Source organism: Camelina sativa, chromosome 15, assembly GCF_000633955.1.
Source record: "Camelina sativa cultivar DH55 chromosome 15, Cs, whole genome shotgun sequence".
In the NCBI taxonomy this organism is placed as follows: Eukaryota; Viridiplantae; Streptophyta; class Magnoliopsida; order Brassicales; family Brassicaceae; genus Camelina; species Camelina sativa.
The window spans coordinates 27,310,397-27,321,211 of NC_025699.1; the positions used below are offsets into that span (position 1 = coordinate 27,310,397).

Consider the following 10,815-nt stretch of genomic DNA (forward strand, 5'->3'; position numbering starts at 1 on the left):
TTGGTGTTGTGCAAGCCTTTGCTTGGATCTGAGTGATTATTAGGGGATTGAGTAGATTGCAAAAGAAGACTCAAAAGGAGAAAAACGAATTGAAAAAGAGAACTACATAAGCAAAGGGAGCAAGAGATGGGATCTAAGGTCATGGTGCCCCGACGCCGGCGAGCAAGAGCTCCACCAGCGTCGGAAGAAGAAGGAGATGGCGGCGCCGCGATACTCAGGTTTGAGAGAGAAGACTAGGTTTTTTTTTTAGGATGTTTGTTTGTTTTGTTTTGTTGAAATGTTCATAGAGTAACGAAAGAGTGCTGTTTCAACCTGCACGTGAGTTTTTACCAATGATCGAAAAGGTGAACGACAACTAAACTGAAACAAAAAATTAGGCCTAAAATGACAAGTATTTTAAAATGGAGGGAGTAGCAATTTTTAATTGAACTATTAGAACATAACGAAAATCGAAAATTAAATGTGCATAAGTTACTCTATGATGCACATGAGAATATTATGTTTTTTAACCTAATATTACGAGAGTAATGATCAAGTTCTTGAATAAAAATGGACAAGTTTTGTAATTTTTTTTTTCGAAAGAATACAACATTATATAAGTTTTTAGATTTTCTACTTGAAGGACAAAAGTAAGACCAAATTAAAGGCACACTTCCAATTATGTTCACGTCAATTATAAACACTTATTTACTTTATTAGTTATTTATAAATCCATACAATATTCAATAACTTTAAAATAGTTTTAATATCCTATAAAAGAAAATATATTAATAAAGAATTATGTATTATACTTAAAATTAATATTTTTCTAACCAATATTAAGTTAAATACTTATCAATTCTCCACATATGTTAAAGTTCAACCATAATCAGCTATAATATCTAATATATAAAGAATTTATTATTAGCGACACTTAGCATATATATCATACCTTACGTAACAATTGAATTCATAGTGACTTATATACATTTACTTAGCATTATTACCACTGTTTGTGATACTCTCTAGAGAAAAAAACTATTGTGGTGTCATGGTTAAGAATCGGATATTCTCTTTTTTGTTTTATTTTAGGTTATTTCTAAACGTTTTTGTTGGTAAAAATATAGATTTTATCTGATTTTGTTGGTAAAAATATAGATTTTATCTGATTTTGAGATTAGTCGGCAGTCCTGTTTAAGATTTAGTTATTTGGTAACAAAAATATTGTAATGTATTTATAATGCCTGGAATATGTAACCATCATATAAAGGGAAAAAGCATTGTAAGTGGGAGGAAAGTGATGGACGCAATTCAGAATTGAACCGAGGCCATCAAAATTGGCCAAATTATATGTTGGTACGATTATATGTGGCATGGTGATATAGGTCTTGAAAATATTGGGACACGTTTTTTTTTTGTTTTTTTTTTGTAATATTAGTGTGTGTGTGCACATAATGAGGCAGTAATCCTACTATATTAATTGAGAAGTACAAAATTAAAAATAACCTTAAAAAGTGTAAAAAATTACATGTAATTGCTATTAGAAATTGTTAAATAAAGGCTAAAACTGCTGAGGCTATAAAAGATAATTAGTAATTATTAAAAATTAAAAATCAACTATATTAATTAACCAAAATTGTGGGGTTACATGGATAATCAATCCATTTAAATTAAATACATAAACCAAAAAAACCTAAACAGAAAAAACATTCCTTTAACAAAATCTTTATCCTCTTAACAAAAAAATCTCAAACCATGAATTCTTAAAAAGCTTAAGTTCTTTCAAACGTGTCTATAATCAAAGGTTTAAACTATTTATTCATTGTTACAGCCTCAGTTTTTTATTGATGTCATTTTTTCAATAAACATATTAAAAATTGAAAAAATTGCTAAGATTCCAAACCAACAATTTCAATCATAAATCATTATAAATAATTTAATTAATAAACAATTTTTGCAAATTTTTCTAAAATAAAATGTTCAGCCGGCGGTCTACTGCGGGTTAGTACCTAGTTGGTAGGTAAAAGAATATTCTCATTTAAATAGATATGTACTTAGTTAACTACGAGATTGTATCATGCGGTGGTGGAAGTATGGTGGTTTTTGGCGATACGGAGTTGCAGATGTGGAGCTTCAGATCTAGTGGGATTGTGTCTTGGGTTCCAGATTCTTTGGATGTGATGGTTGCTGGTGTGCTAAGGCTGCCGCTTCTGTTTGCGATTCACGGAGGGAAATATTGGCTAGGCTCAATTATGACCGCTGATTATCTTTGTTGAGTATATACGAAATTGGAGGCTCCTGGTTCTCTTTGCGACTGCTCTTCCCTCTCTTTTTTTCGACAAATCTTTGCACCTTTGGATTTCGACTCTTCATTATCTCGGTATCCTGTTCGTCTCTACTGTCTTCCTTAGTTTGTCCCCTGTTTGCTCTGATCATATGGTATCATCAGTTGCGCTCCTGTACCGTTTAGCTAGGGTGAGGTGTTTAGTGTTGTAGATGTGGTTGAAGTTTGGCCCTTGATTGGGGAGTCTTGTGGTTTGGTTTGAGTCTCGATCTTGGGTTATGTCATTACGGTAGGAGCAGTCATTGTTGGGTTTTGTGGTTGCAAGGTGATGGTTTTAATTCCGGAGCTAGTAGTTCCACGGTACGACTAGAAGAATAATATATCATCTTGACCCTTCCCTTCGTTTGCTTCCGTTCATGTGTTTCTCGTAGTTTTGAAGCCGCTCGTGTTGTTTGGTTGTGATTGCGTCTTATCTGCCCAGCCATTGTCTTGTCCATCACCTTTGGTCTACTTTTCCAGCCTTTGATTCCCTTAAGGTTGTTTTCCTTTCTAAGCTTAGGTTTCAGTTTGTTTAAAAGTTATGCTAGTCTTAGTTGTTTGCAGTGGGCTCTTCTCTTGGTTGTTTGTTCGTTCTGGTTTATAGCTTCTTCGTTCCATCATCGTGCTCTTTTGAGTTTGGTTTTATCGAGAGGTTAGGTTGCGCTCCTTGTCTTTGCTTTGCAGATCTTTTGAGATCTGAGTGCTTTTTGTAAGACTTCTACACAGACGATTCTGGACGCTGTTGTCGTCATCATCGCATTTGGAAGCGTTTCGAGTCTTTGCTTGCCGGGTTATGAAGTCTTTGGTTCTGTTACTAGAGACTGGTTTCTCTTCATGATAGGAGTTGGTTGATCTTAGCTTAAGAATTGGCTGTGGGCATCCTTGGTAGTTCTCATCCAAGTGTTTGAGGAGAAGAGTTTTTCTTGCATTCTAAGACTAGTGTATCGTGTAAGGGTTTATGCCTTGTTGCCTAATTCTTTATTTTAAGGGTTTATCCTCTTTTTTTGGGTTTAATTTCTCTACTTTGTAATTTTTTCTTGGTTTCGTTTTATGTCTCCGGGAACTACTTTTGTTTGCCGGTTTTAGTTTCCTTCTTTTGGGCTTTAGACCTTGGGGATATCCTTGTTTTCTGCCGGCTAAATTGTAATTCATCATGTATATTTCCAAGTTTTATTATAATATCAGTTGACAAAAAAAAACTACGAGATTGTAAAAGGTAATTTATTCGTAGTTGATGTAGTAGTTTTGGTTCAATCATTATAAGCGTTTTCAATATTTTAAAGGAATTTAGTTCAAACTGAAACGTTATTTCGGATGAGTTCCAAGGTTAAAGGAGGAAGACAAATTTGGTTGCACAAAACCAAAAAGATATCCATCACAACAACTGGTGGTGGAATGATTGTCAACAAAAAAACAACTGGTGGTGGAATAAGACCTGACACATGACACTGCTGATTTGTGTACGTGTCCCGATTTGTATACTTATATATATATATATATACGAGTATGATTCTAAAAAGTGTGTTTATTTGGAGAGAAGTTGTAAAAGACAAAATATTCTTGAAGTTTTGGAGGAATTAAATATAAAAATATTAGTTTAATTAAATCAAGTATGAAATTTTCTTAGAGCATGTGCAGCGGCGTATATTTTCTGCGTTCTCCAGTAAAAAAAATTAAAATTTAAATAGAAATTAGATAATTATCGAAGATACGTTCCTTAAAAGGGGATGTATTTTTCTCGGTTCTTCATTACACGTGGCAGCCTCTGCTTTGTCCCTTTGTGACTTGTGTCTCTCTCTCTTCTGAGATTTTAAAGCTTCGAACTTTCAACAAAATTATTTTACTTTTTTGCAGAGAGAAGATCATCGATCTCATCTTCGAAAACCTTAAATTCAACCCGTTACGAGTTTGATTCTTCGGTATTATTCTTTCTCTCTCGATTTGAAAAAAAAAAGAAATGGCGAATGAAATTGAATCAGCGACAGATCCAGGTGAGTTTAGGTTTCTGTTCTTGTTCTTTTTACAGAGATTTTTCCCCAATATGGTGAGTTTAGGTTTCTGTTATCAATCTCTCATCCTTAGTAGTTGATTGCGTGAATGAATTGATTTGTTTCTCGTTGATTCGTTTGTTCATGTCATAAGAGCTTTTGGCCTGAAAAAAATCCCTCTTACGTTGTAGAAAGCAATCAAAGTTTAGTCTTTTTAAAAAAAAATATTTTTGGGGTCTTTGTGTGTTTGTAGGATTCGATGGTTAATCATAAGGCTGTTTTGGCTGTGACGGATGATGTTGTGTTGCCTGTTAGCTCTGTTCTAACTATTATGGAACAGCTTGGAAAGGAGCGTTTTGATCCTCTGATTATTACTCAAGCATCCACAATAAGTAAATCTCTTTATTCTCCTGCTTATTTGTTTTCACTGGCTCAGATTATGAAGACTGCTTAGTTAAGATTCTAATAGTTAGGTCTGGGATATAAGTAGATAGGAAGATTTGTGTCTGTATTGTGGAGAGGTTTAGAGAAAATATAAATAGACTCATGGAAGATTTAGAGAAAATAAGTAGTACCAGCCTTCTTTGCAAGAACCGAATGAGAAAACAGAGTCTGTAGCGAGTGCGTGTATGTATATATAGATTGATGTTTATTGGGTCTCTTCTGTAAAGTTTCCAGCTTTAGGTTTTATGCATACTAGAAGGAGAACGTAACTGATCCATAAGAAAGTGTGTGTGTTAGTGTGTATGTGTATATAAATGGATGTTTTATTGGACTTGAATATTGTCTTGTGCAGTTCTTAGATGTTAATCCAGAACTTGGAAATTCCTATAACGAGGTCATTGCTCCTCAAGATGTTGCTACCTATGGTGGACTCTGTGCCCTGGCAAGTTTTGATCGATCAGAATTGAAGGCATGTATCCTATTTAGCTTTTATTTTACTCTGCCAGTTTGTTCCCAGTGTTTGCTTGTTGCAGCCGTTATGCTTCCTGTCTGGAATATCTAGCAAGTCTGAAAGCGAACTTGCTGCTGGACATCCATCTTCATGACCACGTTGACACACTGTATGATCAGATAAGGAAGAAGGCACTGATCCAGTACACACTGCCATTTGTGTCTGTTGATTTGAGCAGGATGGCTGATGCATTCAAGACTAGTGTCTCTGGTCTAGAGAAGGAACTAGAATACATGATCACAGACAACCAGATTCAGGTCCGTTCTGTTTACTGAAAGAACTTTGTATTGTATTACTGTAATTTTAAAATCTTACAGTAGAGCAAACCTTTTCTCCATTCAACGTCCAAAGATACTTTAAAGAAGAAATGGATGCTTAATAAAACTTGTGGTAGGTTGAGAAGAAATGGCAGGACACAAGGTTGCGCATGCCACACTGAAAGGCCTGAGTGTTGTCAAGGAATTAGTTATTGGTTTGGCACTTGGTTTAGCTGCTGGTGGTCTCTGGAAAGATGTTTTGAGATTTTCACATATCTCTATCAATTTTGAGTTACCTAATTAGCATAACTTATGCAAAATTTGTAACTTTGTAATTTTCTTATGTTTTTAATGTCAATATTATATGTTTTATTTAAATTAAAACTTTAATATATTTTTACTTATTTATTTAAATAATTATTTTTTTTAATTAAAAATACTATTATTTTTTCTAGGGGACCAACTGTGAGGGACACCAATGCTATACAAAACTTAAGAAACTCTCAAAATAAGAATAAAATATTTGAAGGACCAAATATCAGTCCTAACCGATGCACATGCCCTTAATAGGTATTGCATGAAAAATCCGGGTACAAAAGGGATTGTGGGTGTGAACGGAGGTGGCTGGGTTAGGCTACAAAAGAAAAAGAAAAGCTGAGAGCTTAATCAGAAGGTGAGACTCATGGCCTCATAGGTGTAGAATTGTCACTAAACTTGATATTAAGATATATATGTATTATATAGTTGATAAATGAGCTAAACTTCCATTTACTTAGTTTATTTTCTAAACTGTATATAAAATATCAATGTACATTCTGATTCATTAATGAGAAAACATTTTTTATAAAATTAATACGGTATTAGAGCACTAAACACTCTCTCTATATTCTCCTTTTTTTCTCAAGAACATTCTTCTAACAAACTCAAGAAAAATCAAAAATCTTTGAAGATTATTGATATGCTCAAATTTAACCCTGAGCTACTCTCTCAAATTAAGAGATCACTGTAATACTTAGGGATCGAATCCACAGAGACTCTAGACTACACAATAAATTATAGAGTTTTATAATTAAGCTAAACAAATTGATTTAAATAAAGAAAAAGCAATGCAAAATATTAAATAAAACTGTTGTAAATTCAGAAGATCAAAAAGCTAGGCCTAGGGAATTTCTGAGGAAATTACAAATTATTAAATCATAATAGGATTCAAACAATTAAGAACAGATCTAGAACTCTAAACACTTTTGTAAATTAAATCAGTTCTCACTGCAAATAATATCTAAATTTAAAACCAGAAAATCCAAATCTCTTTGTAAAATTCTAGGTTAAAAATCAGTAATAAAATCAGGTTTAGATTGTTCACAAAATTATTAAATCAAATCTCTTTGCAAGAAATAATTTTGCTAATCAAAAGGTTTTATCAGGAAAATCAATTATATTCTCATATCAATTTATTTTCCTAGGGTATTAATTCTAGATGGCCAATCAAGGATTAATATGAAGAACAACCTAGGATGAAGATCTAGAAAGATAAAGAATCCTAAATAAACAGATCTAATAATTCATAAAATCCCTGTGAAAAACCCTAAACCTAACAAGCAAATTACTCAGACATAATCAATGAAGAACAAGACATGATTATGAATAATAAGCAATAGAGATTAAAAGAATAAGAAGGAGTTCAAGAATTCTTCTCTACAAAGCAGATCTCTCTATCCAAAACTCTCAAAATCTCTCAGGGTTGCAGGAAAAATAAAACTTGATAGAATACAACTTAAGGGTTTGGAAAACCTAAAAACTATATATATATATATGTCCTAAAACACGTCAGGGACTAGTCTTGCAAATATGGAAAACTTCGGGCAACTTTGTAAAACTTCCAAATTTGGCTCTCTCGTCGGTTTGGACTGGGTGTCGATCGATGCTAAAGCAGTGTCGATCGACACCATCTCCTCTGATAATTCCAAGTTGATTTCTTGCGGATTATTGCTCCAGACTGATCCAAATTGCTCCACTTTGCTCCTTTCATGCCAAAATCCTAGAAAACCTGTAAAGACTCAAAAACATCCTAGAAAACAAATCAAAAGACACTAAAAGACTCTTTATATCATGGTTAAAAACCACAAAAACCATGAGATATCAATTATCATCCGATTTTCAATTTTATCTTCATGATCTTCATAGAATCGTTCAACATCAGCGATTCATCAGTTCTTTTCGCAATCAAGCTTGAATCCAGCTCAAATCTAGCTCAAATCCAGCTCGAATTGGATAAACAAGATGAGTACATCGATTAATCAACTCGTCTCTGCTTTCGTTTACACTGTTTTTGTCACTGTTCTTGAGCTTCTAGCTTATGCGATTTCAGTTTTGCTTGTGCTATGTCACTGTAATTGAGTGTTTAGAGTACTCGATTAAGGTATTGTTTGTTAGGTTTTCTTGGAATCTTCGATTGTAGCGGTTTGCTCTTGGATTCTTGTTTTAATGGCGACGAATGATAATAGTTCGCGTCCTTCAACTGATCAGTATGATAATCCCTATTTCTTTCATAGTTTGGATCATGCTAGTATGGTATTAGTATCTGATAGATTGAGTACTGCTTTCGAGTTTCATTCATGGCATAGATCTGTCTGTATGGCACTGAATGTGCGCAACAAGTTGGAATTTATTGATGGAACAATTCATAAACCACCTGAAGAAGATTATCGTGATTTTGGTTCATGGTCGCGTTGTAACGACATGATATCCACTTGGCTAATTAATGAATTCTGTTTCAAAGAAGATTGGACAACCAATGTACATTCTGATTCATTAATGAGAAAATATTCTTTTACAAAATTAATACTTGAAAAATAATACATTATTTCAGAGTGAGTTTGTAATACACTGGGAGATATTAACCCATAACTAAGAAGAGTTTTCAGGATTACGGGAAATCAGAATTTGAGAAGGAAGACAATTATTGAACCTCGTTAGAAAAATGTTATCTTGTAGTTTTTTTCACTTACACAATCCTCTAAGTACATATTTTTACTTATTTAAGTGGTTATTATCAGGAAAAGGGTTATTTCCGAGATGTACAGATCTATTCAAATTTCATACCCAGTTTCATACTTAAAAAATCCATAGAGGTCTGTACACCGATGTTAAAAATTTTAAGTATATGAAAAGAACATAATTATTTATACAACGAAATATAGGTCAAACTAGCTATTATATATTTAAACAACTCTTAATGTAAAAATGTTTAGATCTACTCATGATTATAATGAGTCAAAATAATTTAAAGCATTTGGTAAACTAAAAACTCAAATTACAAAAATCGGTTTTCCTATTTTGAAAATGTAGAATACCCACAAATATTTGTTGCTCAAATGTAAAACTTTTATCAAAGAAGGGGAGACGAAAAATCTTGGAGTCCTCTGTGTCATTAGAAGGTTTGCTGTATGATTCAGTTTTTTTTTTTTTTTTTTGAATAAAATGTTAAATTTGATTCGAAAGAAAAATAGCGTTTGTGATATCTTGTATTTTTATGTGATTTTAAAGCTTAATTATTCATTGTTTTGTGCATATTCATTAGCATTTAGGTTGTTTAGGTTGCATTTTGCATCAAGTTTGGTATCTCAGGTGTTGGAGTAGAGATGTACAACAAAAGTGTGCTTTGGAGCTAAATAAGTCAAGAATTAGCAATATAATGGAAGACACACATTTGAATGCGCTCAAGATGATTGATGATTCGGAACCAGTCTGCAGTCCCTCAAAGATCGACTCGTATGAAGACCTTTCTTTGGGATTTAGCTCTAGATTTCTTCACCAAAGTTATTGGATATTGAGTAAGATTTGCAATGGAGGCGATTTCAGGACAATCGGATGTGTGTATAAGGAGATATACCTGTTTTAACGAGCGTATGTACAGCCAGAGGAAGATCGCCACCATTAGCGGCCAAGACCAGCGGCCAAAGCATGGCCGTGTGAGATCAGTGAGGATTTAAAGCGAGTGCACCAGCGGCCAAATGGTGGCCGAGTGAAGAGGAGATGCATTAGAGCGAGTGCATCAGCGGCCAAAGAGCAGCGGCCAAATGGTGGCCGAGTGAAGAGAAGATGCATTTGAGCAGATAGACCAGCGGTCAAACCATGACCGCTAGATCCATCACCAAACTTGTTTTATTTTTGAACCAGGTTTGACCCAGTTTGTTTTGGGTTGACCTAGGTTCTCTTCTACTTTCCTATAAATACTCTAACCCTATTAAGGGGGAAGATGTCTTATCTCATCTTTTGTTTGGCCGCCACTTAGGGTTCTTAAGCTTTTCTACTCTTGGTTTGCTGAATAATTGAGTACTTCTAAGTTTTTAATAGCAATTTCTTCTTCTAATATCTTAATCTACAATCTCTAATTATGATTTCACAAAGATCAAACCTCTACTTTTGTGTGATCATAACCATGAGTGAGTAAATCTTTTAGAGCTTTGGGCTAGGTAGATTAGGGAGATAGATGATTGATCTTTGATGTCTAGGGCTTTATTTATGTATTTCCTATCTTGATTAGGGATAATAATGCTAGATAGCCTTGACAAAGCTTGAATCTAGACTTTAGGATTTCCATGCCCACAAGGCGTTTGATGAAATTCCTGAACCAAATTAATCAAGAGCTTTGCATTCCTAGCCAATGGAAATTGATGATTAGGGTGATTAGTGGTATATGGAATTGATATTAATGCATGCTTGCCTTGTGATTACCTTTGGAAATTGTTGATTATCACTTGATTAGTATATGATCTCTATCATGGAAATGGATTGATTTGCACAAGTGTTCTTAGCCATAGGATTGTTCTTGTTTGTTGCTTAGACATCTAGGATTGATTAGCTATCTCCGAAGTCAATTACCTTGCCCAAGGTTCATCTGTTTAATCTTGATTTAAAGCTTGTTGCTAGTTGTGTTCTGTTTCTTTGAGTTTGCTCTGTTTGAATTATCTTGCTTTCTTTATTTAAATCACTTTGTTAGTTAAGATTGTGACAAAAGAACATTTTCCTGTTTAAGAATAGATTAAGCATCTTTGTGTATTCTTAGTGTGTTGATTAATGCAAATTGTGGATTGATAATTTAATTGAAGTAAAAGTACTACATCAGTTTGTACAACTAGTGCAACGTTTACATTAAAACGGAGAGTTTATCAAAGTATTAGAGTTCTAAAAAAGAGAGAGCCTAGAAGCGTGTGAGACTGCAAAGAAGGGGAGACGAAAAATCTTCGAGTCCTCTGTGTCATTAGAAGGTTTGCTGTATGATTCAGTTTTTTTTTTTTTTTTTTTTTTTGA

General features: G+C 33.8%; 1 long non-coding RNA gene across 1 annotated transcript; it reads left to right on the top strand.

Annotated features, from left to right (window-relative positions):
- On the top strand, positions 4,076–5,894 carry LOC104747688. Its single transcript, XR_761215.2, has 4 exons — positions 4,076–4,293; positions 4,544–4,682; positions 5,087–5,502; positions 5,640–5,894. It is a non-coding gene; the product is annotated as an uncharacterized LOC104747688 (long non-coding RNA).